The sequence below is a fragment of the Urocitellus parryii genome, chromosome 11 (genome assembly GCF_045843805.1).
Source record: "Urocitellus parryii isolate mUroPar1 chromosome 11, mUroPar1.hap1, whole genome shotgun sequence".
Lineage (NCBI taxonomy): Eukaryota > Metazoa > Chordata > Mammalia > Rodentia > Sciuridae > Urocitellus > Urocitellus parryii.
This window is the reverse complement of record NC_135541.1, coordinates 46,991,375-47,002,903: the sequence shown is the minus strand read 5'-3', so window position 1 is coordinate 47,002,903 and position 11,529 is coordinate 46,991,375. Positions and strand designations below refer to the sequence as shown.

The following is an 11,529-nucleotide window of genomic DNA, read 5'->3' as shown; positions in this document are numbered from 1 at the left end:
TCATGATATGTTAATTTGTTTATGCAATAACCATCTATCCCTTGTCTATTACATGCCAGGGACTGAGAAGTCACAGATCTTTAGTGATTCTTATACAGAATTTCAAGCACTTGAATTTCTGGGGCTTTAGGCATCTGAATATTGACCATGAACTGTCTTGGACTGTCAGAGTTCTCCAGAGAAACAGAACCACATATATGTGTACAGAAAGATATTTATTATAAAGTTGGGCTTACCTGATTATGGAGGCAGATAAACCCCCAAAATCTGCACAGGGCACTGATGCTCAGGAGAGCTGGTGGGGTAGATGCAGTCCAAGCTAGAAGACCTGAGAACTAGGAGGTCAGATGGTATAGTTCCAGTCCAAAGGCCAGAAGGCTCAAGACTCAGAGTTCACATTTTATTTCAAGTCAGAAGACAGGGAAAATCCAATAACCCACTTTGAAGGCTGTTGGGCAGAAAAATTCTCTCTTCCTCTGGGGAGAGCCAGCCTTTTTGTTTTGTTCTATTCAGACCTTTCAACTGATTGGATGAGCCCCACTCATCTGTTTTACTCAGTCTATCAATTTCAATGTAAAGCTCATCCAAAAATAACCCTCACAGAAACACTGTTTTAGTTACCATGACCTCACCATGACCTCACCATGACCAAAAGACCTGAAGTGAACAACTTCCAGAGGAAAAGTTTGTTTTGGCTTAAGATGTCAGCCCATGGTCTGCTGACTCCATAGTTCTGGCCCTGAGAGAAGGCAGAACATCATAGCAGAAGGGCGTGGCAAAGGGAAGCAGCTCCCTTCATGACAGCCAGAAAGCAGAGGGAGAGAGCTCTGCTCCTCAGCGACAAAATATAAATCCCAGTCACGTCCCCAGTGACCTACTTCCTCTAGCCACACCCTCCCTGCCTACAGTCACCACCCAATTAATCCATATAAGTGGATTAATCTACTGATTAGGTTACAACTCTCATGATCTAATCATTTTACCTCTGAAAATTCTTGCATTGCTTCACACATAAGCTTTTGGGGGTCATTTTATATCTAAATCATAACAAACACCCAAAAAAATGTTTGAGAAAATATCTGGACTCCCTGTGGCTCAGTCAAATTGACTCATAAAATTAAACACTACAGCCTCCAAATATGCCCCTCCCAGGTTTAATAGTAAGACCTTTCATTCACAGATTTTATTTTATTTTTATTTTTTTGCTTTTCTTTAAAAATCTGACAATCTACGTGGCAATAATAAGATAAAGTTGGCTTACTTTGCTAGGGGGATTTATTAATCCCTCCAGGTTATTAGGCATACTAACTCATTTACCAACTGAATGTCTGCCTTTTAGGTCCTGATAGGCATTTGACATGATGGTGTCTGCATTTAGGTTAATTCATCTGGTAGTTGGAAAGAGCTGGGACAGAATGAATAGAGTGCATGGTAGAAAGCTCCCTGGTGACTGAGCATCACCTAGCTTTGCAACCTTGAGTAAAACTTTGATGAATATCAATTTCCTTATTCATACATATGCAGGGATTAGAGATAATCTCCAAGTTCTTTTTAGTTCCAACATTCAATTATGGAATTATCATTTCGCAAGTCAAGGGAGTTAAAAAGTGCCCACAAATTGAAATGATGAAAAAGTTTTGGAAATAATGGTGATGGTTGTGCAATATTGCAGAAGCCCTTAGTGCCTCTGAATTGTACACTTAAAATGGTGAAAATATAGAATTTTATGTTATTCAGTTATACATGACTTATGAGGAGGATGCATTGTTTCAATGTGTCATTAAGCAATTTTGTCACTGTGTGAACAATATAAGATGTACTTATGCAAACTAAGATGACTATGATGTCATTATGGGGCCATTATCACATATGCAATTCATCATTATGTGGTACATGACTGTGTGCTTTTCACCACAATAAAAATATTTTTAAAAGATAAGGTCCTGCATAGATTTGGACCCTGTCCTCCAACACTTAGGATCAACTATTTAATCAATTACTTAATGAGTCTTATGGGATGGTGAGGAATGGAGAGAGTAGCCACCAGTTTAGGCTTAAAAGATGGATGGCTCTTAAAAGGTGCTCTGGCCTCCCTAGCTCCCTTAGCCCTCTGGCCTGGAAGCTATTCCATGGTTTGCCCCACGGTCCCTCATGTCAGGGACAGGCTGAATCCCCAGGCTGTCCATGCCATCTACCTCTGACGCTGATGAGGAACCACTGCTATATCTTCAATCGATCTAATGAAGTTGTAACAATATTTTTCTCTCTTTTTGTTTCTTCCAGCTGAGAAAGAATTTAACATTGAAAGGAACCAAGCAATAGTCTGAATTTCAGTTTGCTATAAAACACATATTGTTATAAAGCACATAGCAACAGCTGCTGCTACCAGGAAACATTGATTGATTGCCGTTTAATGACAGGAAAGGTCCTCAATGCTTGGAGTCATTGAATCCTTATATTATCCTCCTGGTCCAGTATTTTACATTGTAAACCTTATGATTAAACTAGCTGAAGGTACTTATTCCTTCTTAGGAGTTCTAGACATCAGCCTGGGAGGGAGGGTAGCCACCCTGCCCCTCTTCCCAATGCCAGAGGTCCCAACCTTCCTGAAATTCCGCATTTGGTATCAGTTGCTATAAAGGAAGGGCTTAATCTGAAAAAGCCATTGCCCTTTGGAGGCCAACCGAGAACTCTAGGTCTGAGGCTGCAGCTTTTTCTTTCAGGCATGTATGCCCATTCCCTTTGTTTCCTTGCCCTTTCCAACTTTTCCATAATTAAAAGGCTGAACTTGGTATCCCTTTCCTATTCATCTACTCTACTTCTCACCTCTGTAAACTGATTCCTGGACACTAAACACACGCTGACTCGTCAGCTCAGCAGGTGACTCACCCAGGCTTCCTCTCCTCTGTCTGGGGGTGGGGCTGGCCTGGAAGCATCAGGAGTCATTCTTCACAAAGCTGAGGCCAGCAGATCACACTGAACAACTTTAACACTCCACTGTCCTGGTTGAACATGTTCCTGTGTGTGGCCATGGCTGCCTGGCCACTCTCAGGTGGAGTCCTGGGTGAATGGCAGATCATTTTATTCTATTCCTGGGTGCATGGAATTAAAGGATGAGCATGTTTGATGGGGAACTGTTAATTTTGCACAAAATGGATTTCTAAAACAGTTTATCACGATAGACACAACACGAGACACTCAATTTTGTTTACTTGTTGAGGTTAAATTTATATATTCAAATGCATGAGTTACATCTGGAGTTATTTATTTTTTTGCAGTGCTGGGATTTACTTAGGTCCTTGTACATGCTAGGCAAGTGCTCTACCGGTGAGCTACACCCCTAGACTCCATAACTGGAAAATTGTAACACATGGTTTCACTCCTGTGACCAGTATCTCTCTTTCTATCTACTGCCACTCACCAGTCAGTCATGCTCACCCTTAGAAGAAACCATAGCTTGGATTTTTTTTTTTTTTTTCACTAGACTAATTTAGCCTGTTCTAGAAGTTCATCTGCCTGGACCTATCTGGAGGGCATTGTATTGTTTCTGGCTTCCATTAGTTACTCTAACATTTGTAGGATTCATTCATGACCATGTATGTATCAGTAATTCATTCTTTATTTTTTCTTTTTTTCAGCACTGAGATTCAAACCCAAGACCTTGTGCATACTAAGCAAGGGTTATACCACTCAACTACAGTCTCAGCCCTTTATTTTTTTCTCAATCCTTTATTTCTATTTATTTATTTTGTGGTATTGGGTTTTGAATCCAGAGATACCCTAGTCCTTTATTATTATTATTATTATTGTTATTTCGAGACAGGGTCTTGCTAAGTTGCTGATGCTGGCCTTGAACTTGTGATCCTCCTGCCTCAGTCTCTTGAATTATTGGGATTATAGTTGTGTACCACCATGCCCAGCAGAGTTCATTTCTTCTTATTGCTAAGTAATAACTTATGACACATTTATTTTTTTATTTAAATTTATTTATTTATTATTATTTTTTCTTTTTTCAATGCTTTATTCACTCAAATCACTCAATACAATTTCACTGTATAGGTTCTTAATCAAGAAAATGATAATCCTTAATGCTGGGCACTGCAATACACATAATCAATTCAAAACTAAAAATTCTAAGTTAAGTCTGAGCACAGCAAACAGACTCATTACAGACATTCCCTCTGCATGCTCAGCTCAAGTGCCAGGTTTAGAGTGTCAAGTCTTAGGGTTGAAAATCAGCGGATGCTCACTCACTCTGACCGCAGTGAGCAGGTCAGGAACCGATGGAGGCTTCTCCTGGACTAGATGTGACAGCTGGTTGAGGAGACAGTCTTTTTTTTTTTTTTTTTTTTTTTTTTTTTTAATTGGTTGTTCAAAACATTACAAAGCTCTTGACATATCATATTTCATACATTAGAGCCAAGTGGGTTATGAACTCCCATTTTTACCCCAAATACAGATTGCAGAATCACATCGGTAACACATCTACATTTTTATATAATGCCTAAATTTATTTTTTAACTGATAAATTAAAACAATAAAAGTTGCACATATTATTGGGTACCATATGATGTCTTACACCTATGTACATTGTATAATGTTGAAATCATTTTACATAAATTTATCCCTTCAAACATTTATCATTTCTGTAAATATTCAAAACCCTTTGGCCTAACTTTTTTTTTTCTAATTTTAACTTTTGCATTAATGGTGATTCAACTCAAGGCCTCAAAAATGCTAGGCAAGTGCTTCTCCACTGAATCACATCCCCAGAATTTTGCCTAGTTTTCTTGAAATGCACAGTGATTTATTGTTATCTATAGTCACCCTAGTGCAATAGCACACCAAAATTTCTTGCTCCTCACTGAAACTTTGCACCATTGACGATCTTCTCTCCACCTTTCCCTACCCCCTCTCTCAACTTCTAGATCAACCTTTTCAGATTTTGCATGAGTGTGAGATCATGTGGTACTTTTCTTTCTGCAGTGTTAAGCATTTAATTTTAAATTTCAAATTATTTTTCACAATATAAACAATATAAATTTACATTTTTTTTCTTGCAAAATTTGAAACATGATAGATAAGAAGTCTAATAGGGCTCTGGTCACTGCTACTCCTTCTTGCTCCTATTCCTAATTATCTGGACATAATTACTGGAAACTGTTGGTGCAGATCTTTATAATATTTCTTTCTCTGCATTCATATACATGTAAATATTTCTTTAGAAAACATGCATATTCCTTCCTTTGTACTCATGGGAGATTGGTTTGTAGACTAAAACCCATGCATACACCCTTAGGTAAAAGGGCATAGACCTGTACACATCCCCCCCCAAACTTTATTTATTTATTTATTTATTTATTTAGGTACTGGGTATTGAACACAGCTACACTTTACTACTGAGCTATATCCTCATCCCTTTTTCTTTTCTTTTCTTTTTATTTTGAGACAGGGTCTCACTATGTTGCCCAAGCTGATCTTGAACTTGTGATCCTCCTGCCTCAGCCTTCTGAGGCACTGGAATTACAGGCATGTACCACTTCACCCAGTCCTCCCATATGTTTAAAATCATATCTAGATAACTTATAATACCTAATACAATGTAAATGCTATGTGAATCATTATTATTCTGTATTGTTTAGGGAATGTCAAGAAAAGAGAAAAAAGTCGCACATATTCAGTATAAAGGTCACTTTTTAAAAAAATATTTTTGATCTAAGGTTTCTTGAACTTATGGAGGCAGAGCCTGTGGACATGAAGCCAACTGTAATTTTGTATCTTTAAATAGTAGGTATCACATTCTATCTATCTCTGGAATTGCTTTTTTTGGGGGGGTGGTACTGGAGATTGAACTCAGGGGCACTAGTCCACTGAGCCACTTCCCCAGCCCTATTTTTTATTTTATTTAGAGACAGGGTCTCACTGAGTTGTTTAGTGCCTTGCTTTTGCTGAGGCTGGCATTGAACTCTGGATACTCCTGCCTCTGCCTCCCAAACTGGTGGGATTATTGCAGGCATGCCCCATAGTGCCTGGCTCTGCAATTGCTTTTTTAACTCAATGTTATGTTTGGTAGATAAAACCATATTTGTGCCTAGAAATCTACTGTGTGTGTGTGTGTGTGTGTGTGTGTGTGTGTGTGTGTTGGTGGTACTGGGTATCGAACCTAGGAATTCTCTATCTCTGAGCTACTTTTAAAATTTTATTTTGGGACAGGTTCTTGCTAAGTTGCTGAGGCTGGCCTCAAATTTGCAATTCTCCTGCCTCAGCCTCCTGAGTAGATGGGATTACAAGCATGCACACTGTCACCTGGCTACTCTATTTTTAAACTGCTGCATAGCACTGCATCATATATTCTCTATTTTTAATCTAGTACTAAGCTGGTTTCCAAGTTTTTCCATTTCAACACATGCTGCAATAAAAATATTTGTCAAGTTTCCTGGTGTACACATGTGTTTCTGTAGGATAGGTGTGGAAAAGTGGAATTTCTGAGTCAGAGTGTACATTTAATTTCAATAGATTTGCCAAAGTATCTACATAAATTTATATACTCCCACCAAGGCTTAGAGTGTCATGAATCTTTGAAGTTTCAGCCAAACTTTGAAAAAAAAATTTTTCCTCATTTTAACTTGTATTCCACTGATTTAAGAAAGATTAAATATTTTTTTCATGTGATTACCAACTATTTGTTTTCTTTCTTTTCACTGAAATCTCAGCCCATTTTTTTTAAGGTGGCAAACAAAAAACCAAAATATTCAAGTTTTATTTATAATAGAACATAAGAACTGGCAAGGCTAACATATTCACAAGAAAAGTAAACATCTCTTGAATTAAAAAAAGGAAATATTTTAATGGAAAAACAGTAAAAGATTGAAGGAAGGGGCTGGAGATGTGGCTTCAGCGGTAACACGCTCACCTGACATGCACAGGGTGCTCTGTTCAATCCTCAGTACCACATAAAATAAAATAAAGATGTTGTGTCCACCGAAAACTGAAAAATAAATATTAAAAAATTCTCTCTCTCTCTCTTCTCTGTCTTTAAAAAAAAAAGATTGAAGGAAGGAGAAATTTTTCTAAACAGCATCCAGTACTTCTGCCATAATACGTGCCTAGAAATATACTTTTTTTTTTTTTTTTTTGTGGTGTTGGTACTGGATATCGAACCTACGAACGCTCTCTGAGCTACATCCCCAGTCCTTTATTTATCTTTTAAAATTTTATTTTAAAATTTTATTATTTGTACAAAAACATCATTAAATAAATACTTTGGGTTGGAGATATAGCTCAGTTGGTAGAGTGCTTGCTTTGTATGCACAAGGCCCCAGGTTCAATCTCCAGTACCACAATAAATAAATAAATAAATACTTTGCTGATATTTACAAAATAGAGGTGAGAGCGTAAAACCTACAGTCTCAGAGTCTCTGATTTGCTGTATCTCTTTCAATCTTCTGAACAATTTACATATCTATTAAAAATGTGATTCTAGTGAACTATGTCAAAAGCTTATCAATCAAGTCATCAATAGTGTCAACAAGAAGTTGAATGTCCGCTTTATCTATGATCACTGTGATTTTGGAGGATGACATTTACATCTTTGCTGACTACTCAGTCAGCAACCTGCATGAATGTATGTCAAGGTATGATGTCATCCTTCATGCCATGGAGCCATCTTGTAGGGCAGTTCACAGGAATCCAACTATGTGACAAGCAATGATATTCTGCTTCCTTAATGGAACTATTGAATGTGATAAAATCCTTTTTCATGGTATTTTGATGGCTTAGACCACACACCTTTTATGTCTACTTCCTTTTTTTACCTCAACAGGAAGCTGATTAAAGTTTATCACTAGACCATCTGAGATTGCAGGTTCACCAATAAGAGCCATGACCTTATCAGGTCATGCAACTGCAGCATGAAGCCTAAGCCATCCACCAAGGCTAGATCCAACTAGTATCTGTGGTCCTACAGCTAATTCATCAATTATGGAAAGAACATCTTCTCTCTGTTTCCTCACTGTGAATTATTCTAATTTACCACCTGAATCTCTAACTCCTGAGTAATCAAATGTTATACATGCATGATCTAGAGATTTGCAAAACTCCTCCATTGCCAATACTTTTGTACCATTCATATTGGAAAGATAGCCAGGGATAAAGGTAATAAAAGATAAATCCTCTTATAAGCTAAAAGGCAAAAGCTTGTAAGTTTGGGGAGGTCTAGTCCATTAAGGGAAGAGACTGATGTCTTCAGTCTGCAAACTGGGAGCCACCAGGGTGCCCTCTAGGGCTTTCATGGATGTAACAAGCTGAGGTCACTGTGTGGACCAAAGGAAACCGCTGCTCAGCCCCAGCTCCAACAGGGTACCCAGGCAGCCATAGCAGTCAAGCCCACACCCACCATCTTCTCAGCTGTCCCTCAGCCCAATTTTTCTATTGGCTCATTTCTCCTTTGCTTAGGGGGTTTATAGGAGTTAGTTTTAATACACATTATTATTCTCAGGGCCAATTCTTCTATTTTTTTGCAAGTAAGATAAACTTCAATTTTGGAGGCTACTTTTGTAGTACAGAAGTTTCAAATTACATACATCTTTTAGTTATCACTTTTGCTTTTTTGGGCCCTTCTAAAGAAAGGCCTAAAAAATCATCCTAAGGGTATAAGCACACAATTTCCTTCTGATATTTCTATAGTATCGGTTGATTTTGATGGGCTTATGGGATATTCTGATAGATGAGGGCCATTCCAATCTCCTCCCGGCTTCAGCAAGCAAACTTACTCCTATCACTTTGAGGATCTTGAGTTTTCTAGGGTGTCTTTCAACCTGTTTCCAGTTCAGTGTGTGTTTGTTTGACTAAATAAACACCATGAGATTATCCCACTTTTGTGGCTTGCGTTCCTTCTTAAATCCATCTTAAATTCTGAAAAGTAAACAAACTTATTCATCCAGCAAATATCTTTATGTGCCTGTTTGAGACAGGCATCAGCACACAGCAAGATGGACAGACAGGTACCCTCTTTTAGGAAGTTTTTTTTTCAATACTGTGACCAAAAGGCTGACAGGAACAATTTTCGAGGAGGAAAAGTTTATTTAGGGCCCAGTTTCAGAAGTCTCAGTCCAGAGACAGCTGACTCTGTGCTCTGGGCTTGAGATGAGGCAGAACTTCATGGCAGAAAGGTGTGGAGGAGCAGAGCAGCTCAAGACATGGCACCAGGAAGCATAGAACAAACCCTAGCTCACCAGGACAAAATATAAATCCCAAAGGCATGGCCCCAGAGACTCACCTCCTGTAGACACACCCTACCTGCCTACAGTTACCACCCAGTAATCCATTCAAGGGGATTAGTGAACGGATTTAGGCTAAGACTCTCATAACCCAATCATTTTACCCTAAACCTTCTTGTTCTGTATCACACCTGAGCTTTTGGGAGATAACTCCTATCTAAACCATAACATGTCCCTAGCTGTGCACCATGTAGAAGCCGGTTGAAAGCAGGAAGAAAGCAAATAGCCATCAATGTGATGAGGGCCAAGGAGATGTATAGCAGAGTGCTGTCAAGTCTCCAAGATGTCTGTTGAGGTCAAAGTGACTTCAGATACTCATATACAATTGGCCTGAACCTTTCCTCCAGGTCCTGCAGGAAGTCCATAACTTTCCCCTGATTCCTGTGAATTCCTTGGGGCTTTATCATCTTGGCCTCTAAGTCTGGCGTCACTCAACTGTTTCACTTGCTTCCTACCCCTGCAGTTGTCCCCTGCTCTGTCCCAGGTTAGTGGACCTTGGCTCGTGCTCCTTGATTTCCCCTCAAGTTGGCCCTTCAAGACTTGCATTTATGAAACCCCCAGTGGAGCTTTGGGGAGCCAGGAGGTATCTGTGTGTCAGCCTGACAAATTCACATCCAACTCCCTGCAGCCTTCCCACGATTGGTGCCTGTTCATCATTTCCCCGGTCAGCATTCTGTGTGCTCCAGGGCCTTTGTGTTTGGTGTCCTTCCTCTGTCTGCCACAAGACTCTTGACACATCTCCCAGGTTCTTGATGCCAGGCCCCTCATCAGCTCAGTTAATCCCAGGTTATTATACAGCTCAGTTTCACTAACCATCATGCCCTTTTGCAGCACAGAAGAACTTGCAGTCAAGCCAGAGTTTTGGTCTCTTTATCCCTCTGCTAGTGGGAGGAGCCAGTTTACAGATGAATCTCCCCTTTGATAAGAAAGATGCTACCCTCTGTTAGTAGACAGAAGCAGCCATACTCAGCTTTGAGTACCTTTCTCCCCCAAGAGAGGGATTAAAGAGTGGACACTAATACAATGTGGGCATTCGTGGAAGAAGTGGCATTGAAGCTGAGATATAAAAAATAAAAATAAAATGAGGCGAGGTTAGAGCTTGGAAAAATATTCCAGATAGAATATGCAGCACATACAAAGGCCCAGAGATGGACCAAGACTGCAGAAACGAAGAGATTGGGTCAGCAGAAGAGAGTGGGGAGGACTTTATCTTAAGGGAAATGACAAAACACTAAAGGGTGTTTAGAAAATAAGTAACAGGCTATAATTTTACATTTAAAAAAAAAAAAAAAGATTACTGTGGACTGGAGGTGTAGCTCGGTGGTAGAGCATGCTCAGCATGTACGAGGCCTTGGGTTCAATCCACAGCCACAACAGCAACAACAAAAAACAATTAAAAAAGATTCCTATGACACATTACTTTACACCTAATGGGATCACTGTGATTTTTTAAAAAAGGAAAATAACAAGTATGGGCAAGAAAGTGGAGAAACTGGAGCCCTTTGACATGACTGCTGGGAATGTGAAATGCTCTAGCCACTCTGGAAGATCTGGCAGGTCCTCAAAATGCTCAGCCTAGAGTTGCCACATAACTGAGCGATTCTACTCCTAGGCATAGACCTCAAAGAATTAAAAACCTGCATTCAAATACCAGTCCACAAATACTCAGGGGATGTTATGTGTTTCACCAAAGGTCCACTGTGTCCCCACAATGGCACTATGGGAGGTGGTGGGACCTTTAGGAGATGGGGCCTTACGGGAGGTCCTTAGGTCACTGGGAGCATGCCTTCAAAGGGGACTGTGGCATCCCACCCAGTAATCTTTTTCTCTTTTGCTTCCTGGTTATTAGGTGGACAATTTGCTCCACAGTTCACTCCCTGCCATTGTTGGGACCAGAGGCCCCAAGCAACAGGTCTGCCTGATCACGGACTGGAACCTCTAGAACTGTGAGTCACATACACGTTTTCTCTTCCAAGTTAACTATCTCAGGTATTTTGTTATATTGACAGAAAGGTGACGAACATAGCAACAGAATGTGGAAAAGTTTTGGAACAGATTTTATAGAGAATGTGCTAGAGAGTAAACTGGTCTGGATGAAGGATTGCCAAGGAACCCTGAAATTTAAGAACACAGCTTTGTAGGGAAGCCAAGCTACTTGTTATGTAATTTTTTTTTTTTTCCAAAAGCACCAGGGCTAAGTCGGAACTAAGGCAGTAATCCTGATGGGTATATTGTTACATAAAACACTAAT

The 11,529-nt window shown here is 39.6% G+C and overlaps 1 pseudogene; it reads right to left on the bottom strand.

Annotated features, from left to right (window-relative positions):
• Window positions 1–7,487: 7,487 nt before the first annotated feature.
• LOC113198338 (palmitoyl-protein thioesterase ABHD10, mitochondrial pseudogene) lies at window positions 7,488–8,398 on the bottom strand (annotated as a pseudogene).
• Between the last annotated feature and the right edge of the window lie 3,131 nt (window positions 8,399–11,529).